Below are 19,550 nucleotides of genomic sequence, written 5' to 3' on the forward strand. Positions count from 1 at the left end.
TCAGTCTGAGGCCCTCAGGTCAGCCACCCTAACTTTTGATGGGTGCTCTTTTGGCCTTCCCATTCCCAGATCTCCCAGTGCTTCTGAAACCTTAATCTTTTAGTCTTTCCGACTCAGCACTGATGATGCATTTCTGTTCATAGACAAGAAGACAGAGGTTATTAATTTTTAAAAAATTACTATTTGAGCTTTCGGAGAGCCAGCCAAGGAATCATGGATGTATGATATTTGACCTAGATTTTGAAGACAGTTTCTACAAAGAGAAAAGTGAGCAATGGCCATGCAGGTGATGAAGACAGTCTTCGAGAAGATGGGGAAACATGGAAACATATGACCTGCTCAAAAGTACAAGAGATTTTGCGTGACTAAAAATGGTATGGGAGGGGCATCCCGGAGAAAGAAGATGCAAAGTTGAGCTGTCAGCAGCCTTCAAGCACCTCAAATTCCAGGACAACCAGAGGTCTTTCCTTAAGCAAGAAGCAGTTCTTGAAACATGTGGTAAGAAATGCATTTTGGATACTTTTGCAAGAGTTCATGTAAGATATATTGGTTACCAGAATTAGCAAATACAAATGTAAGATACCCAGTTAAATTTGAATTTCAGCTAAAGATATATTTTTCTAGTGAAAGTGTGTTCCGTGCAATATTTATGACATAGTTATGTTAAACTTATTTGTTGTTTATTTGAAATTCAAATATTATTGGGCATCCTGACAACCATTGGCATAATCAGGGCCTTTCACTTGGATTTCCTAATACCAGGGGCTAACAGAATCTTTAAGAGCCAGCTGTCATTATATATCATGTTCATCAGTCATTTTGGGCCTTTCAACCTTTTCTCCATAGACCTAAAGTTAAGAAAAAAGACATATATGCAGGTTTGTGTGGAAAGCACTGGCTAGAACTGAAGCTCACTGCAATAACTTTTGAAGTAGCAGAAATGGACTTAGGATTCATCTGCAGGCACATTGCTTCTTTATCTAATCTTCAGACACTGCTTATGGCTTGGATTGCTTAGGCCGTAGATTGATCATTAATCTTTAGGAAGGCCCAGTGTGGTGGCTCATACCTGTAGTCCCAGCTACTCTGGTGGCTGCCCAAGACCTTGGGATCCCCCATTGTTGCATCAGCATTCTTGGATATGAGACATGGAGTCAAAGGAGATTGTTTTGGAGCTTTAAGACTTAATGACTTCCCTGCTGGGTTTCGGACTTGCATGGAGCCTGTAGCCCCTTTGTTTTGGCCAATTTCTCACATTTGGAATGGCAAAATTTATCCAATGCCTATACCCCCATTGTATCTTGGAAGTAATTAACTTGTTTTTTATTTTACGGAATCATAGGCGGAAAGGACTTTCCTTGTCTCAGATGAGACTTTGGACTTGGACTTTTCAGTTAACGCTGGAATGAGTTAAGACTCTGGGGGACTGTTGAGAAGGCATGATTGATTTTGAAATGTGAGAAGGGCATGAGATTTGTGAAGGGCAAGGAGTGGGATGATATGATTTTTCTCTGTGTCCCCATGCAAATCTCATGTCAAATTGTAATCCCCATGTGTCAGGGGAGGGACCTGAAGGGAGGAGATTAGATCATGGGAGTGGATTTCCTCCATGCTGTTCTCATGATAGTGAGTGAGTTCTCATGAGATCTGATGGTTTAAAAGTGTGTAGCAGTTCCCCTCTTGCTTGCTCTCGCTCTTCTGCTCCACCATGGTAATATGTGCTTACTTCTCCTTTGCCTTCCACCATGATTGTAAGTTTCCTGAGGCTTCCCAGCCATGCTTCCTGTTAAATCTGTGGAACCGTGAATCAATTAAAACTTTTTTTGTTCATAAATACCCAGTATCAGATAGTTCTTTATAGCAGCGTGAAAACAGACTAATATAGATGATATAGGACAAAACTGTACATAATTAATTATACAATTTGATGAGTTTGGACATATGCATAGACCTGTGAAGCTATCACCAAAATCAAGGAAATAAACCATCCAATATCTCCAAAAAATTCCCCATGTCCTTATGATTGTTTGTGTGTGTGTGCATGTGTGTGTCCATGCATATATGTGTGTGTTTGTGTCTATGTGGTAAGAATGCTACATGAGATTTTCCCTCTTAGTAACATTTTAAAGGGCACAATGTTAAATGTAGGCACTATGTTGCACAGAAGATCTCTAGAATGTATTCATCTTGCATAATTGAATATTTATGCTCATTTAACAGATCCTCATTTCCCCATCTCTTCAGCCTGTGGCTTTTTTCACTTAGCGTAATTCCCTCTAGGTTTGCCCACATTTTTACAGATAACAAGACGTTCCTTTTTTAAGGCTGAATATTATTGCATAGTTTGTATATACCACATTTTCTTTTTCCATTCATCAGTCAATAAACATTCAGGTTGTTTCCATATTTTCCTACTGTGAATAAGCCTGCAATAAACATGGAAAGTGCAGATATTTCTGCAAGATATTTATTTTAATTATTTGGATATATACCCAACAACAGAATTCTTGGATGATATAGTAGTTCAATTTTTTTTTTTTTTTTTTTGAGGTGGAGTTTTGCTCTTGTCGCCCAGGCTGGAGTGCAATGGCACGATCTCGGCTCACTGCAACCTCCGCTTCCTGGGTTCAAGGGATTCTCCTGCCTCAGCCTCCCAAGTAGCTGGGATTACAGGCACCTGCCACCACACCTGGCTAATTTTTGTATTTTTAGTAGAGACAGGGTTTCACCATGTTGGCCAGGCTGATCTCAAACTCCTGACCTAAGGTGATCCACTTGCCTTGGCCTCCCAAAGTGCTGGGATTACAGGTGTGAGCCACCGTGCCCTGCAGTAGTTCTATTTTTAATTTTTTGAGGAGCTTCTATATTGTTTTCCATGATGGCTGTACCATGTACAAGTTTTCTAATTTCTCCATATCCTTGCCAACACTTACCTGTTTTTTGATAACCATTTTAATAGGTGTGAGATAATATTTCATTGTTCTTTTTTATCAAGATTGATTTGGCTATTTGTGGACTTTTGCGGTTCCATATGAATTTTAGAATTGCTTTTTTCCTTTTTCTATAGAAAATGTTGTTGGAATTTTGATGGGGATAGCAATAATTCTGTAGAACACTTTGGGCAGTAGAGACACTTTAAGAATATTAAGTCTTTTGTATATATATATATATGAACATATATATACTTTTTATAAATATTTTATTGTTTTCAGTATACATCCTTCATCTTCTTAGTTAAGTTTGTCTCTAGATATTTTATTCTTTTTGGTGCTATTGCAAATGGGATTGTTTTCTTAATTTCCTTTTTGGATAGTTTATTGTTAGTGTATAGAAACTCAAATGATTTTTGTATGTTGATCTTATATCTTGCAACTTTACTCAATTTGTTTATAATTAACAGATTTTTAGTGGTGTCATTAAGGTTTCCTACATATAAGATCATGTCATCTCTCAACAGATAATTTTACTTTTTCTTTCCGGATTTGGATGCCTCTTATTTATTTTTCTTATCTAATTTCTCTGGCTAGAACTTCTAATACTATGTTGAATAGAAATAGCAAGAGTGGACATCGTCATCTTGTTCCTATCTTAAATAAAACGTTTTTCTGTTTTTCAGCAGTAAAGGTAATGTTAGCTGCAGGATTCTCATATATGACCTTTATTATGTTGCAGTAAATTGCTTCTAGACCTAGTTCATTGAGTTTTTATCATGAAAGTGTGTTAAATTTTGTCAAGTGCGTTTTGTTCATATATTTAGATGATTATGTGATTTGTATCCTTCATTCTGTTAATGTGGTATATCACATTAATTGATTTGCATATGTTGAACCACCCTTGCATCCCAGGAATAAATCTTACTTGGTAATGGTGTATGATCTTTTCAATATGTTGAATTGGTGTACTTGTATTTTGTTGAAAATTTTTGCATCTGTGTTCATGACAGATATTAACCTGTGGTTTTCTTTTCTTGTAGTGTTAAATGATTATTTTTAAAACACAAATGTATTTAAAGGCATTATTTCCAAAAAGATTCACCTAAACTTCAAATGTGTCATTTTCCTTGCTTCTAAAAATGTTTCAAGAGGACTATATAGCATAGCTGGATATATTATAGTTCATTTTAAATTTTAAAATAGTAGAAGGATGAATAATACTATTCAATTATTTTAAAAATTGCTACTAAATTTCTACTATGGTCAAGGCTCTGTGCTGGCTGCTCCAGCTGTCATGTTGTTCAAAGCAGATGAACTTTGCAACATTGCCTGTAATATCACAGTAAAAGGTCAGGGAATGGGTTATGATGGAAGATTGGACAAAAACATCAGCAGAAAATGCAATTTTATAAATTTGCATGGGAGTGGTAGTTCAGGCCATTTAGAAAATTCTAGGTTACACCTGAGGGCAAGAGACTGGCCCTTTCCTTTACATTTTGCTTGAGGTGTGTGGGCAGAAAACTGCTGCCCCCTAAAGGCATCCACACTTCGGGTAGAGATGAGGCTATATTAGTCGTCATACAGGTGGGCATGACCAAGTCCTAGGAGAAAGACTTTGTACAGCAATTATCTTCTTAGATAAATCACATGGGTAGATCCTGATCCATCTCTAGCTCCATAACTGGCCCTGATTACAAGAAATTATCATGTTTAAGTTAATGAAATAGTACCTTATGCAGCCCCAAGGGTTACAACATTTTCAATCTTTCTTTAACTTGATCATGTTTTTCTCTCTTTAACGTAGCCTGGGAAATTATAACAAGCAACACATTCCCCTAACATGCATAACTATGGCATGCTTCCATACAATGAAAAAAGGAAACTATTTTTAAATTTCAAGAAAAGCACAAAATCTGTTTTAATTTTTTTGTTTGCTATAACAAGCTGAAAAAATCAACCACAACAGAATTATTTGATCATGTCCCAGCCTGGCACACAGTATTTACAAATGCTTGTACCCCATCCTTCCAATCTACCCTGCCAATTTTTTTCAATGGAGAAGAGAAAGAAGAAAGGAAATAAAATTGCCCCATTCTGTTTTAGTATTTAAATTACAGGCACAAAAACAACCTTTAGCAATTTTGAGAACACTGGAATAGTAAAGCTTTGGGGTGTTCATACCCAGATTCAAAGCCAAAGATATATGTGATTTTCAGACAGAGGCTTTACTGAAAAATCTTGAAGTGATCAAGCATGTTGGAGCATTTTACTAAGGTCAAATGACTGACAATAGCAATTTTGAAGCTGATCTGTGTTTAGGAACATTTGCATTCCCAAGGATATTTTTGAACACTGGGTATGTGATTACTGGGATAATGGAGTTCAGGTTGAACTTGAATATTTCAGTGAATATATGAAGTATGTGGTTGGGTCTATAAGACTTGAGACTAACTAGATGTTTCTGAAGTGACTTTTTTTTTCTCCCTCTCAAATCAAAACCAGGACACATGCTCTGAGAAAGTATTTTTGTGATAATTCTGATTAAAAGAGGCAAGTGTAATTGAGATGCTAATATACTGGAAGTCCTTACATGATTTGATAACGTTTAGATGCAGAGGAAACACGTGTTAAAACTATTAAAGCTAAACCTCGGAAAAGCCAGGCAGAGTTCTTGGGAGACGATTCTCCAGGGTCATTCATATTTCTGCTCATCTTGTGAGCACCGATAGCTTTGATTCTAGACTGCCTTCTCACAGAGGGTTATAGAGGGAACAGCCTCTGAAGATAGACACAGAGTATCCCTCTGAAGCAAAGGGTTGGTTTGCTTACTGTCCAGGATAATAAGTATAATGTCTTCTCCCAGCATTGGCGGTAAGTTTGTTTCTAGCCCATTTTTGAAAGTGGGGTTCCCCGAGCTTGGGACTCCTCAGCTATGATGCAAACAGGCTTGTGTTTTGCATCACAGAAACTGTTGGCCTCCACTCCATGTGACTTGTGAAGGAATCAAGGGAACAACTGCATCCCACATCACAGAGAAGATATTCCAAGTCTGATCATAGCATTCTGAAGTTTGTAGGCTGTTAGGATGCTTGTTCCAAGAGCATCCAAGGGGAGTCAGTGCCTGTGGCAAAGGCATGGTCTGACAGTTACATCTTCGAAGTTCTGTAGGGGAGACATTTTGGGAATGAATTTTCTAGAACCAAGAAAATCTCAATACCAAAATATCATGCTGCTGAACCAAACTCCTTATCTTTTTCTCGGAGAGGTGAGCTTAGGCATACTTACCTACATCTGGTCCCTGGCGTTTATTGGGCTGAGTAGAAAGGCTGTGGCTAATGGGTAACCTAGGGTTGTGTGATGTGGTCAAAGAGCACTGGTCTGCAGTTTGGGGAAGCTATGACCATCTGCTACTAACTCTCAGATAAAGCACATAAGTTTTGAATTTGGGGGAATCCATTAAAATCACTGGGTTTTTGTTTCCATCTGAGAGTATCTGTGAGATCCATGGTTTTCAACACCATCTTTAGTGGCAGAATTATTTATTGAAGCTAAATTGTATGTTGCTATGTGACCACAACAGAAATGATGAATACAACCCCTCAGGTGTGTGTGGCCCCAGCTCTCCCTTATCCTGTCTGTGCTTGGCCCTGGCGTCTCCTCATGACACAGGCCCGGGGAGACTGTCAGAGCACCAAAATGCAAGATCACTCAGAGCAAAGCTCAGAAGGACTCAACATCCTCAGACGGACCTTCTTGCTCTGATAGTGTCTAATTTCTAGATATATGAATCTCATGAGAAAATGAAAACCACGGTCAGTCTGGCAGACATTTGTGGTCTTTAAACTAAGACAAAAGGCCAACACCCGTTAGGCTGCAAAACAGCAAGTTCAAACCATGAGTCATCTATGGGTCCAAGCTCTAATTTGGGCTTAGGCTAGTAGTATTTCTCACTTTTCCAAGTGGTACTATTTAAAGTGTTATTTTTCTGACTTTGCACGCTTCAGTAAGTTTCTTTCCTTGTGCAGTAGAGCCCTTCCCCTAGGGATAATTCCTTGAGAGGGAAAATAGTCATCACAGAGTAAGAGGACAGATGGAACAGATTTTAGGCATTTCTACTGAAGGGTCTTGATCCATGTAAAGTTTTGAAGAATATAAGATATAATTAATTTTTTTTCCTCTTTCAAATAAATAAACATATTACAAGCTAAGGGAAGGAGAGAGAATAGCTGAGGCTACTACTCGTTGTAGCAGTGAGCTTGGCACCTATCTCTGTCTCATGGCCTTGGTACCCATCTGTCCCCAGAGTTTGTGCTCTGTGCCCAAATTGCCCACCTTACAAGGAAATCTGGGTTCAATGGATGAATGCAATCACATGCCCTAGGAATTGTGTGTCTCCATGCTGTGCAAGAGGGAAGATACTCCGAGAAGGTGCAGACTCTGCCCAGCAGGGGCATGGCAGAGCTGAGTAGGTAGGAGCAGCCCAAACCTCCTCACTGGCCCTCACATTGCCATGGGGGCATGCCTGGCATTAGAGGCTTCATCTTCCCTAGATGCTCACCATCATTATCCTGGCTGGAGAACATCCTTCTCTGTCCTGCCTCTGCTCCTGTGCCTGCCCTTGCTTTGGTGCTTGCAGAGTTTGTCCTTCTGGAGTTAACAATTTCTCACTCACGAGTGATGGGAATGAAGCCAGGGAACTGTTCCAGGGCAGCGCTGGCCAGGAAGCATCTCCCGCATAGCTGTGCAGGCAGCTCCTGTAGCCCCACGCCCTCTGCTCCTGCATCCTGCTGTCCACATGCGCTCCAGTTCTCTACTCCAGAATCATCCCAGGAAGAATCAGTCCTACCTCTTTGGGAAAATTCCATCTATGGAAAGAATAAAAGACTCTCTTTACTGTTCTATAATTTATTCAATAAATGCTGACTATGAGATGGGGGAACAGGAGGAATCATCCCTGGCTGAAAAAGTCCACCTACAGGGGAGAGGTGTCAGTCACAGGCCTCTGCTGTATACTCACTCCTAGATATTTTTCTTTTTAAAATTAATATTTCTTTTGTTTGTATTATTTGTTTTTATTTGTGACACGTAAAGGACTAGAGGAGTTCAGTGTTCTCAGTTCCCTAATACTAAGTAGGAGTGCTAGGAAGAGCTAGCTGATCCCAGTTTTTTTTTTTTTTTAATAATCTTTTCCTCTTTTTCTTTGTTACAGTGAAATATATACATATATCTATATTTTTTCCTTTTCTAATTTTTTTTTTTTGAGATGGAGTCTCACTCTGTAGCCTAAGCTGAAGTGCAGTGGTGTGATCTCAGCTCGCTGCAACCTCCACCTCCAGCATCCAAGCGATTCTCCTGCCTCAGCCTTCTAAGTAGCTGGGACTACAGGTGTGTGCCACCACACCTGGCTAATTTTTTTGTATCTTAGTGGAGATTGGGCCTCACCATGTTGCCCAGGGTGGTCTCAAACTCCTAAGCTCAGGTGATCTGCCTGCCTCGGCCTCCCAAATTGCTAGGATTACCAGCAGGAGCCACCAAACCCAGCCAACAATGAAATATATAATGCGTATAAAATAGAGTATGTAGCTTGTATGCATAGTTAAAAGACTAGTGACATGCCTTTATCCACTGATGGCATCTTTGAAGCCCTCTGGGTACCTCGCTCCCTAGAGTTAACTACTGTCCTAGATTTTGTGTTAATTATTTTTATGTTTTAAAAAATTTCTCATTTGCATGCATTTTAAAATAATGGATTGTTTCATTTTGTCTGTTTTCTACTGTTAGATAAATAGTCTCATTGCATGTTTTGTTTGGTGCCTGCTTCCACCCTTTAATATTCAGTGTTTTAGATTTACCTATGGTGATGCAAGTAGCAGTTCTTTATTTCATGGTTTCATTTATTTTTCAGTAACACCCTATGCAATTATATATGTGTGCATTAATATATTATCCTCTCTACTGTCAATGGATGCTGGGGTGGTTCCCATTTTGCAAACACAGGCCATGCAGTTGGAGGCAGCCTACATGTGTCTCTGGGCACACACATGTGATACTTCCTCTAGGAGACATCTCCAGGGGTGGACTTGCACCACCTCCACCCCAGGTCTCCTTCTAAGTGATTCTAATTATTGGTGTGTGGTACATCCCATGTGCCCAGCAAAGACTCAGCCACACAACTGTTTTGATGGCTGGCACCACCAACTCCCAATACTGGGGTGCTTGATACAATCCTGCAGCTGCTGCTTCCCCCAAATCTCAGTCATCTTTCCTTTCACAAGTTGTCTGACCCTCCCTTCCCTACTCCCACTTCCTTTGCCTCATCCCCGAACCAACCATCTCCAAATGGCACCTCTGGGTGGGTCCCGCAGGACTCTAGATTTAGTACCGCCTCAGAGCCCTGCCCGCTCCACCTGCTGCAGAAGAAAGACAAGGCTCTCGCCCACATGGTACTGACTCTGGCTCTGCAACACTGCTACCCAGAAAAGAATGACTGCCACGCATCCACTTGTTTATGTCAGCAGGTTTCATTTTTTTAAGTTTGTTAATGATTTCAGTTTCAAAGTATCATTTCTAAACATTATTAACTAGAATCTACTTTTATAGTATTTATTTTGCACATACTACTGTCTTTATAACATCAGGCTATATTTTTAAAAGTTATTTTAAAATTTATTTTCCGTGGCTTTATTGAGGTGTAACTGAGAAATAAAAATTGTATATAACAAATGGTAATTTTTCAAGAAAATTCTCAGTTATCAGAATGTATGGTTTTATGCTGAGGAAGGTACAAACTAGGGCTTTTGTAGATGAGGGAGGGGGAAATAGAAATAAATATCTCTCCACAGCAAGTTAGACTTAAGGTATCTTTTGAATCATTAAATAAATCAAAGACAGACTCAGAGGAAACCACAGACTCATAGAAAACAAACTTCATTTACTTATCGCCTCTGGGGTTGTTTTGGATTTTCCCAGGCGAGAGTTGACCACTTGTGAAATAGCTGAACTTTGAAGTTCAAGGGTGGATGGACTCCCAGTCTAAGGTGGCATGGCTCTTGGGGAGGAGAATTGGTATATAAAGAAGGAGAAGCCTTTCCATGGCAATTTCTCCTCTTTCTTCTTCTTCTGTTGCGGGTTTTTGTAATTGTTATGTACTATAGAACAGTAAGTGCTCAGGTCAGTTGTACTGCAAGAGACTTGTACAGGATCCCACATGACATGTAGAGCACATCACAGTAACCACGGGGAAAGATGTGTCTGGAAGTCTTTTAAAAGGCCACAAAGGACATCTGGGGAGTAGGGACTGCCTGTCAGTAGAGGCAGGAGTGGGAGCCAGGAGAATTTTCCATAAAGATGAAGCCCACTCAAGCTTTCTTTAGCCATAACACAAACGGGCTGGCTATTCACACTGTTGATCCCTTTGAGCTGATGGGAATGGCATGTGATTTCAGTCCTATTCAGTTTTCTGACTTTTTCAATGGCAACACTTTTTCAAATACCACTGAGAAGGGACAACCTTGTTCTTCTGTGCATTTATGGATCTAAACCTTTCTCTGCAGGATAGAGTCTGCGTCCCTCCAAGGAAGATGTGCAGGCTTCCAGGCTGGCCAATCTCAGGGTTATGTGGCACTGGGGATTGTCTTATTCGTGGTCAGAGAGTGGGTGCAAGGGAAGGGGCAACATCGTTTAAGGGGTTTTCATAGCTGGACATGCAATAAAATAAGTTTGCCTGCAATCTTTGCCATTTTGTGGGCTCTTAAACACAAGTTTCCCCTGCACTTGAACACCAGTGTCCAGAAGCTTCCAGAAGGCACTCAGTAACCATACTTTTTGTTTCGTTTTGTTATTTTGTTTTTTCTACCTGTAAAAAAACCCATTAATTGCCATCTGATAAAATAACCTTTCTTTGGAGGACAAATTTGGAAGCATTGGGTAGTTAGTGCTGGAATGACCTTAGGGATATTCCTAACTTATTCGGTTTTAGTCCTTTCTAATCTTAACAGAAGAAACCAAGATGCCTTTCATTAATTCTTCCAACTAAATTAATGGAGTCACTGTATCTTGAAGACCATTAGCAGAGCAGAAACAAGAGTTTTGGCTGGAAAAGTAAGTAAATATTTGACTTCTTTTTTTCAACTTGATCTGAGAAATTGGTTAGAATTGCCCATCTAATGGATTTTCTGGCAAACATTTTAGAATATCTGTGTTTAAGGCAGGCCAAATAAGAATATAATTTGTTTTTCTTTCCCTGCAATTACTACTACAATGGACATATTTTCTGGACCAAATATCAGGCCATGTTGTCTTAAAAGGACCAGTTGCTTACAGCGAAAATGAGGCCCAATAATTAAAGGGAATGGAGAAAGGGCATGACCTTGCAATAAAGAATACTGAAGCGGGAAGGGGGAAGACTTCTGAAATTATAGTTTTTTCCTTGTCCTAATCAGTGTCCACTGGGAGGCCTAGGCCTGTCTCTCCCTGTTCCCAGGCCAAATTTCACACTTTGTGGAATGAGGGTGATTTCTGGGGCTCCCTTTAGAGGTGACAGTCTGTAATTCTGAAAGGAAGATTAATTTCTTATTTAAAATTTTTGTCCCAACACTATCTTTAAACAACTCAATTAATATTGAGGAAAACTTATAATTTAAAGAGGAAAACATAACCTTATTTGAATTTAATTTTGGTTAATTTAGAGTCAAGGCATATGATATGGGTTGGCTTTGTATCCCCACCCAAATCTCATCTTGAATTGTTGTCCCATAATTCTCACATATTGTGGGAGGTACCCGGTGGGAGATAATTTGAATCATGGGGGTGGTTTCCCCCATACTGTTCTCATGGTAGTGAATAAGTCTCATAAGATCTGATGGTTTTATCAGGGGTTTCTGCTTTTTTATCTTCTTCGTTTTCTCTTGCCACCACCATGTAAGAAGTGCCTTTCACCTCCCACAATGATCCTGAGGTCTCCCCAGCCATGTGAAAATGTAAGTCCAGTTAAAGCTCTGTTTCTTCCCAATCTTGGTATGTCTTTATCAACAGCATGAAAATGGACTAATACAACATACCGAGTGTTATCAAGAGGCACATTAATAATGAAGGTGGTAAAACATCCCATTTAAGTCAATATTTTAGTTAAGCAAACAATGAGCACTTACTGTGTAACAGGGTGACACAATACTCTAGAAAAACTAGGCAGGCACTAAACATAGCTCTTTAAAAATCTTCACTCATTTTCTATTCCATGAATCAAGTATGATATAGTCAGCTAAGAAATGTCTTTTCTCATTTTTAAATATTTAATTGACAAAAATTGTATATATTCAAAGTGATGACTTGATATACATTGTGTACTGATTACCGCAGTCTAATTAACACATCTACCACCACCCATTGTTAACACTGTATGTATGTGTGTGTGTAGGGAAGTGAGGACCTTAACACCTCCTCTATAATTAAACTTCAAATAAACAATGCAGTATTATTACCTATAGTCACCATGTTGTACATTATATCACTAGAACTTATTCATCTTATAATTGAAAGTTTCAGCCCTTTGACCAACATCTCCCCACTCACTCCCCCATTTCCAGCTCCTGTCAGCCATTGTTTCACTCTTTGCTTCTGAGATCAACTTTTTGTATTCCGCATGTAAGTGAGAACACACAGTATTTGTCATTGTATGTGTATTCACATACAAGTGAAATAATTTCATTTAGTGTAATGTCCTCCAGGTTCATCCATATTGTAGCAAATAGAAGGATTTTCTTCTTTTCTTATGGTGGAATAATATTTCATTGTATATAAATACACTATAATTTCTTTATTCATTCACTCACTGATGGGCACTTAGATTGTTTCCATATCTTGGTTATCATGAATGATGCTGCAATGATGGGGGTGCATCTCTTTGGGATATTGATTTCATTTTTATTTTTATTGGATATATACCCAGAAGTGAGATTGCTGCATCATATGGTAGTTCTATTTTTAATTCTTTGAGGGACTTCCATACAGTTTTCCAAAGTGGCTGCAGCAATTTACACTCCCGCTAAAAGTGTGCAGGGATTGCCCTTGCTCCACATCCTCGCCAATACTTCTTATCTCTTGCCTTTTTATAATAGTCATTCTATCAGGTATGAGGCGATATTTCACTGTGGTTTCAATTTGCATTTGCCTGATGATTAGTGAGCTAAGCACTTTCTGTTCAAGTTTTACTCCATTTCACTTCATCCAGAGAAAATAAAATGACTCCTCAGTGGGAAAAGTTTCTTCCCCATCAATGATGGGTGGATGGAGACAAGGGCCAGTCCAGTACTCTGGGATCTGAAACTTATTTTGTTTAAGGTCCCTCATGAAGAAAAAATAAAATAAAATTATATATATAGTTAAATATGAAAATAAGTATTTTATTAGAATAAGGGAACTAAAACCACAAATTTAAAAATTTTAAAATGACAAATACCACAAATATCACAATGTCCAGAAAATAACAAAACATACTTCCTAACATAATTCTAGAATACCTTTTCACATATTTTTGCTTGCAGACTTTTTTATTCTCAGAGCAATTCATGTGCAATATAGAATTTTTGCTATGTTGAAAATCATTGTATAATTGAACTATTCTTATGTTACATGTGTCAACTTTATCATGAAGATGTGCACAATTGTTATCACTGATGTACCTGTGTCTTCAGCCTGTTTGACTACACTGGGGTAATTTCACACACCTTTTCCCCTGGAATTCCCAGACATTCTCAGAACAAGATATTTTAGAACTGACCTGTTAGATGTATATGAGACATAAATGTTCAGAGACTGACATCCTGTGTAGTTCTGTGCCCTAAAAACACGGAATTCTGATAAAATTATATTTTGCATAAATTACATCAAAATGAAAAAAGTAATCTTAATGCATTTTATAAACATGCAGGCTTCATCACTGGTGTGTACCTCTCAGGAGAGAGCTTCATTGTACAGATGAGAACCAAATCCTCAACTCAGCATTATCTGCTTGATGGTTGGAAGACTCTTTCAGACAAGCATCCGGCTCTGGCTACTTCAAACAGTGTTTCCTTTACACTACTCACCTGCTTGCAGTGCTGACTGCTGAAGGATTGTAATCATATTGTGATAGAAATGTTGTACTGTATCTTTGCGTAACAATACTAGGTGGGTTCTTACTTTGGAGAAAGAAGTATGCCTGGAAGCTATTCCACACTAGGTCACATTGCAATAACTTAGTTATACATATGACAGTGTCTATGAGCCATATAAATAAATCTTACTACACCTAAACTAAAAATGATTTAACTTCCCATTAACCAGATTCCAAAAACGCCTACAAACTACTCCCGCGCCATCTTACACGAGGGCAAACATGGAACCTTAACCAATTGTTATCAAAATAACTTACTTTTACAAATTTACAAGACATACATGACCATATGAACACACTGCCAAGGCCTTGGAAGGGGTTCATACAAGTGCAAGAACCTGAAGCTTCAGCTTCACTAGTTTCACCAGAAATCCACCTCTGAGGGGATAACTCTACAACATTAAATTCAGATATTTGAAAACATAATTGATCGTTAATATGTTAACATTGAAATTCAACATAGCCCTTTAAATTGGGCTACTTTTGATAGAAAAGGAGAAAAAAATAGACACCTTCTGAAATAGTAACAGCCCATAGGCTGGAATGATGGGATCTCCTGCCAAGAAGAAAATTCCAGTTTTTCAGAGGCAATAACAACCAGATCTGACCTCTTAGAACGAGGACAGATTTATGGTTCTTGGAATTATAATGGGAAGGGTGATATACCCTTGATGGATGAACTTTGGGCTTGGGGTAATATAGTTTGCATATTAAACAACAAGTGCTTTGTTTGGTACCCCAGTAGGTGAGGTGAAGTTTTTACTTTCTGTAATTTAAACATGTGGCATTATTTGTGAAAGATCATGAGTAGTAATGGGTTGACTCAACAGTAGCCAACATTTAGCAAGAGCCTAATTGCAGGACTTTCACAGAATTATTTAACTCTCACAACAATCCTATGAAGTGAGGATCATCTCTATTTTGTCAATTGCAAAAATGAGACTAGAGAAATAGCTTCCTCAGAACTAATAAGTGGTACCTTCTCACTCAAACTTTAGTGCTCTTTCTTCTATGAAGCTGAACATTATTTCTTGCTTGTACACATGGAGCATGATTCAATCCTCAAAATAATTTTCTGTGATGATCTACTTTACAATTGAATCATTAATTGTTAGGAGAAGTGCATCTAACTTTATACAATCACCTGTTCACAATCAAAATACTTATGGAGACAAGTCAATTCAATTTGATGAAGAACAAGCAATTCTTACAGATGGCTCAGAGTTTTCAGAATTGATTAGCTACATATCAAAAGAGAGCTTGCTGTCCAGATGTGAGCCAAGTCTAATGTATCTTGAAGACTTGCTGTGTGCCAGGCATTCTGCTAAGCCTGACACACACTAAGCATATGAAACATTCAGTGCATGATTATTCCCATTTCACAGGTGAGGACATTGTGGAACAGATGGATTATAATCTACCTGGGCTCACACAGCTAGGAGGTGATAAAGGAAAGAAGCAGCATGTAGCCATTGGACCCAACCCCTTTAGCCACTGTAGAGCTTGAGAGAGCTGGATCTCTCCAAGTTACATCTGGCTTTTTAATTATCTGACAAAGGAGAACATGAAGAATGAATTCCATCGTTACCAAAAAGTCATAGTGATATTAACACATGCCCTGATAACCTGAAAAAGCTGCTGTAAAACCAGAGAGCAGTTCGATAATGAGCCTGGGACATATACAAGAAAACCTGAGCTGTAGAGTGAGTGTCTGCAAAGGCCGAGAGGGCTCCCACTATGTTTCATTCTCCCGGAGGTTGCTTTTATCCAACTCACAGTTGCTTCTTTTGCTCTTTACTTTGTGGAGGTGTTTGGAAATCTTGAAATTCTTAAGGTCGCTTTGACCTTCTTAGATGAAAACACTGGACAAAACAAAGAAATCTGGCAGCATGCATGTTGTTGTTGATCTCAAACCTGTTTCATAATATTGACTTCCTAGAGAGAGCATTTCTCTGACCATAAATTTTACTTGGTTTGTGTGGATGGATTCCCGTATCATGGAAATTATGTTCTTGTTTCCTGTACATAGTGTATTCACAGAAAAACTTACCAATGTCTGTGTAAATAAAGCTGCACTATTGTAATGGCTAAATGTACTATTTTTCTGAAATTTGCGGTGTCTGAATTTTGTATCAGTAATGGCATTTCCTGCCCAAGGTAAATTTCTGAGCTGGTTATAAACCTGATAGAACAAAAGCGTTAGTGAAGTCTTTACTTTTGTTTTTGTTGTTGTTAAAAACAAAAGTTGCCAGTAAGAGTAAAAAAGTAAAAACATCATCAAGTTAAAGAGAGGCACCTGGAGAAACTGGCTAGCACAGAGCTAGCAATATAAATACAAAGGGCTGGATAGTAAATGTTGTAGGCTTTTTAGGCCATAAGGTTGCTGTTGCAACCACTCAACTCTGCCCTTCTAGTACAGGAATAGCCATAGATGATCCATGAAGGAATGAACATGGCTGTGTTCCAATAAAACTTTATTTATCAAATTGGCTGCTGTTTAGTTCCCTTCCTTAACTAAATTCTCCACTCAGGAATTCCATGTTAGAGCTTGCTGTCTCACAGGCACAGTGCTCCCAATGTTCACTCCCTCCTAAGCCCATGCCAGATTTCTGAGAATAGTTCTCTAAGTCCTTCATATTTTAAAATTTGAAACCAGAAGTTCACATTTTGCCAGTAGAATGAAACTTCTTTGGCCCACCAGTGTGAAGGAATGCCTACATTAAACAGAGTTCCTCTTTCTGTAAATTTCATTTTATTACTCAAGAAGAGGTTAAGAGTTTGTGTTCTGGGATAAAACAAAGGTAAGATTGAAGAAGCCCTACAGAATTAATCCAGAATAAAGGTATTTAGCCTGAAATATGTTACATAGTTGTTTCTCTAAAAGACATTCTGCTCTTATACCCACATCTAAGTTGCTCCAAAGTACATCTATCAAGGCTGAGCATGGTGGCTCACGCCTATAATACCAGCACTTTGGAAGGCTGAGGCAGGCCGATCACTTGAACCCAGGAGTTCAGGACTAGCCTGGCAACATGGTGAGACTCTATGATTACAAAAGATTGTAAAAAATTAGCCAGGCTTGGAGGCATGCACCTAAAATTCCCAGCTACTCTGGAGGCTGAGGTGGGAGAATTGCTTGAGCCTAGGAGATCGAGGCTGCAGTGGGCTATGATTGTACCCCTGCACTCCAACCTGGGTGACAGAAAGAGACCCTGTGTCAAACAAAACAAAACAAAATAAAACAAGAAAACACAGAAAAAAACACAACTATTTATTAAAATATGCTATTTTTGAAACGTGCTATTTTCTGACATTTTTGGCAAATAATTGGATTTCCTATCATAATGAAACTGCCTACAAATTAAATCGACATGCTAGTTAAAAAAATTACAACAAAAAAGGCAATTCAGGTGAAAAGGGCCTTAAAATCAATCACTATCTTTCTTATTTAAAACATAATATTTAAATTTGGTTGATATTTTAGGAAATACAGAAAAGCAGAAAGAACATAAAAATAATAACTTACCACACAGTGATTAATATTAAAATTTGTATTTATTCCCCTCCCAAGTTTTTTGACTGCTAAATGCAATTTCATATTTTTGTTATTTTTGCATATATTACATAAACCAGAAATTATCTGAGACAAATCTCAATTAATTTAGAAGTTTATTTTGCCAAGGTTAAGGACACGCCTGTGACACAGCCTCAGGAGGTCCTGAGAACATGTACTCAAGGTGGTTGGGTCATAGCTTGATTTCATATATTTTAGTGGGGTAAAAGTTATAGGAAGACACCTATCATTATATGTAAGGTATACATTGGTTCAGTCTGGAAAGATGGGACATCTAGAAGAGGGTGAAAGACCTTCCAGGTCACAGGTGGATTCAAAGATTTCCTGACTGGCAATAGGTTGAAAGAGTTAAGTTTTGTCTAAAGAGTTGAAGTCAGCAGAAATATATGCTTGGGGTTAAGAAAAGAGGGCTGTGGAATTTAAGGTTCTTGTTCTGCAAGTGAAGCCTCTAGGTAGTAGGCATCAGAGATAATACACGGCAAATGTTGTCTTAACAGATCTTAAAAGGTGCTAGACTTTCCTGAAAAGATCTAGTAAGGGAAGGAGATTCTCTACAGAATGTAAATTTCCCCTACAAGGGACGGCTTTGTAGGGCCATTTAAAAATATGTCAAAGAAATATATGTTGGGATGAAATACTTCAATTTCTTTCAGGACTTGCTATCTGTCATGTGATCTTGCACCCAAGTCAGGTTGCAATTTAGTATCTTATTGCTACAGTCTGTTTTTTCAGTCTGAGGGTCTCTGTTTTAATGCTCATGTTGGTCAGTTGTGCCTGAATTCCAAAGGGTGGAGGGTATAATGAGGAATGTCTAACCATCTCTTCCCATCATGGCTTGAATTAGTTTTTCCAGTTTACTTTGGAATGCCTTTGGCCAAGGGTGTTAGTCCATTTAGTTGGTTGCTGGGCTTAGAATTTTATTTTTGGTTTACAATTGATTAACACATTTATTGTCTTTTATTATTGAGAGCCTAGAGACATTTTTTGGAGATACCTACTTGGCCTTCTTTTTGCATTTGCAGAGAAAGAAGTTTATTCAAAACTAAATAGTATATTTTCTTGTTTGTTTCCTTACAGTTTGTATATTTTTCTCTTTTTTTTGCATGAATCTTTTTACTTACAGGGGTCTGATGTTTCTCTTATCAACTTCTGTGAGCTCTAAAAATATTAAGGGCATCACACGTAATATTTGCTGTATTTTAAAAAATCTATTTTGACTTTATTAGAGTTACTCCAAATAGATTTTAAAGCTATTTTGTCTTCATGTACTAAAAAGTTGACTTTTTTCCAAGATCTGCTTGTTGAATACCCGTAAAGCTTAAAGACGAGGTCTGATGTTATCCTCCAGCCCTAAGGAGCAACTGACGTTTGCCCACAGGTGTCCTCCTGTCTCCTGACCCTGACTCTTGCCCACGTTGCCTTCCCTGGCCTTCCTCACCTGATTGCCTTCTCTGTGGTCTCCCAGTCTCAGCTCAGACATGACCTCCAGGTGAATTGTCCCTGTTTCTGCCAGACTGAGTTCAGCTCCCAGTCAGCCCTGTGATCATAAGGATAACAACAAACACTCTACAAGGTATTGTGTTGCCAGATGACTTTGCCAAATTGTAGGCTATTATAAGAGTTCTGAGCATCTTTAAAGCAGGCTGGGCTAAGCTATGATGCTCAGTGAGTTAGGTGTATTAAATGCATCTTTGACTTAAAATATTTTCAACTTAAGATGGGTTTATTAAGATGTAACCTCATCATAAGTTAAACAGCATCTGTAAGTACATATACCTTTTAACATCTTGTAACTTCTTATTTTGATATAAGGCAGGAGAATTCTTGAACCCGGGAGGCGGAGGCTGAAGTGAACCGAGATCATGCCACTGCACTCCAGCCTGGGTGACAG

The 19,550-nt window shown here is 38.6% G+C and overlaps 1 long non-coding RNA gene across 1 annotated transcript; it reads left to right on the plus strand.

Moving 5' to 3' along the window:
- Positions 1-321: 321 nt before the first annotated feature.
- On the plus strand, positions 322-14,929 carry LOC129040817 (uncharacterized). Its single transcript, XR_008503728.1, has 4 exons — positions 322-498; positions 10,931-11,033; positions 11,858-11,911; positions 13,861-14,929. It is a non-coding gene; the product is annotated as an uncharacterized LOC129040817 (long non-coding RNA).
- Positions 14,930-19,550: the final 4,621 nt, after the last annotated feature.

The sequence above is a fragment of the Pongo pygmaeus genome, chromosome 6, assembly GCF_028885625.2.
Source record: "Pongo pygmaeus isolate AG05252 chromosome 6, NHGRI_mPonPyg2-v2.0_pri, whole genome shotgun sequence".
Taxonomy (NCBI): domain Eukaryota; kingdom Metazoa; phylum Chordata; class Mammalia; order Primates; family Hominidae; genus Pongo; species Pongo pygmaeus.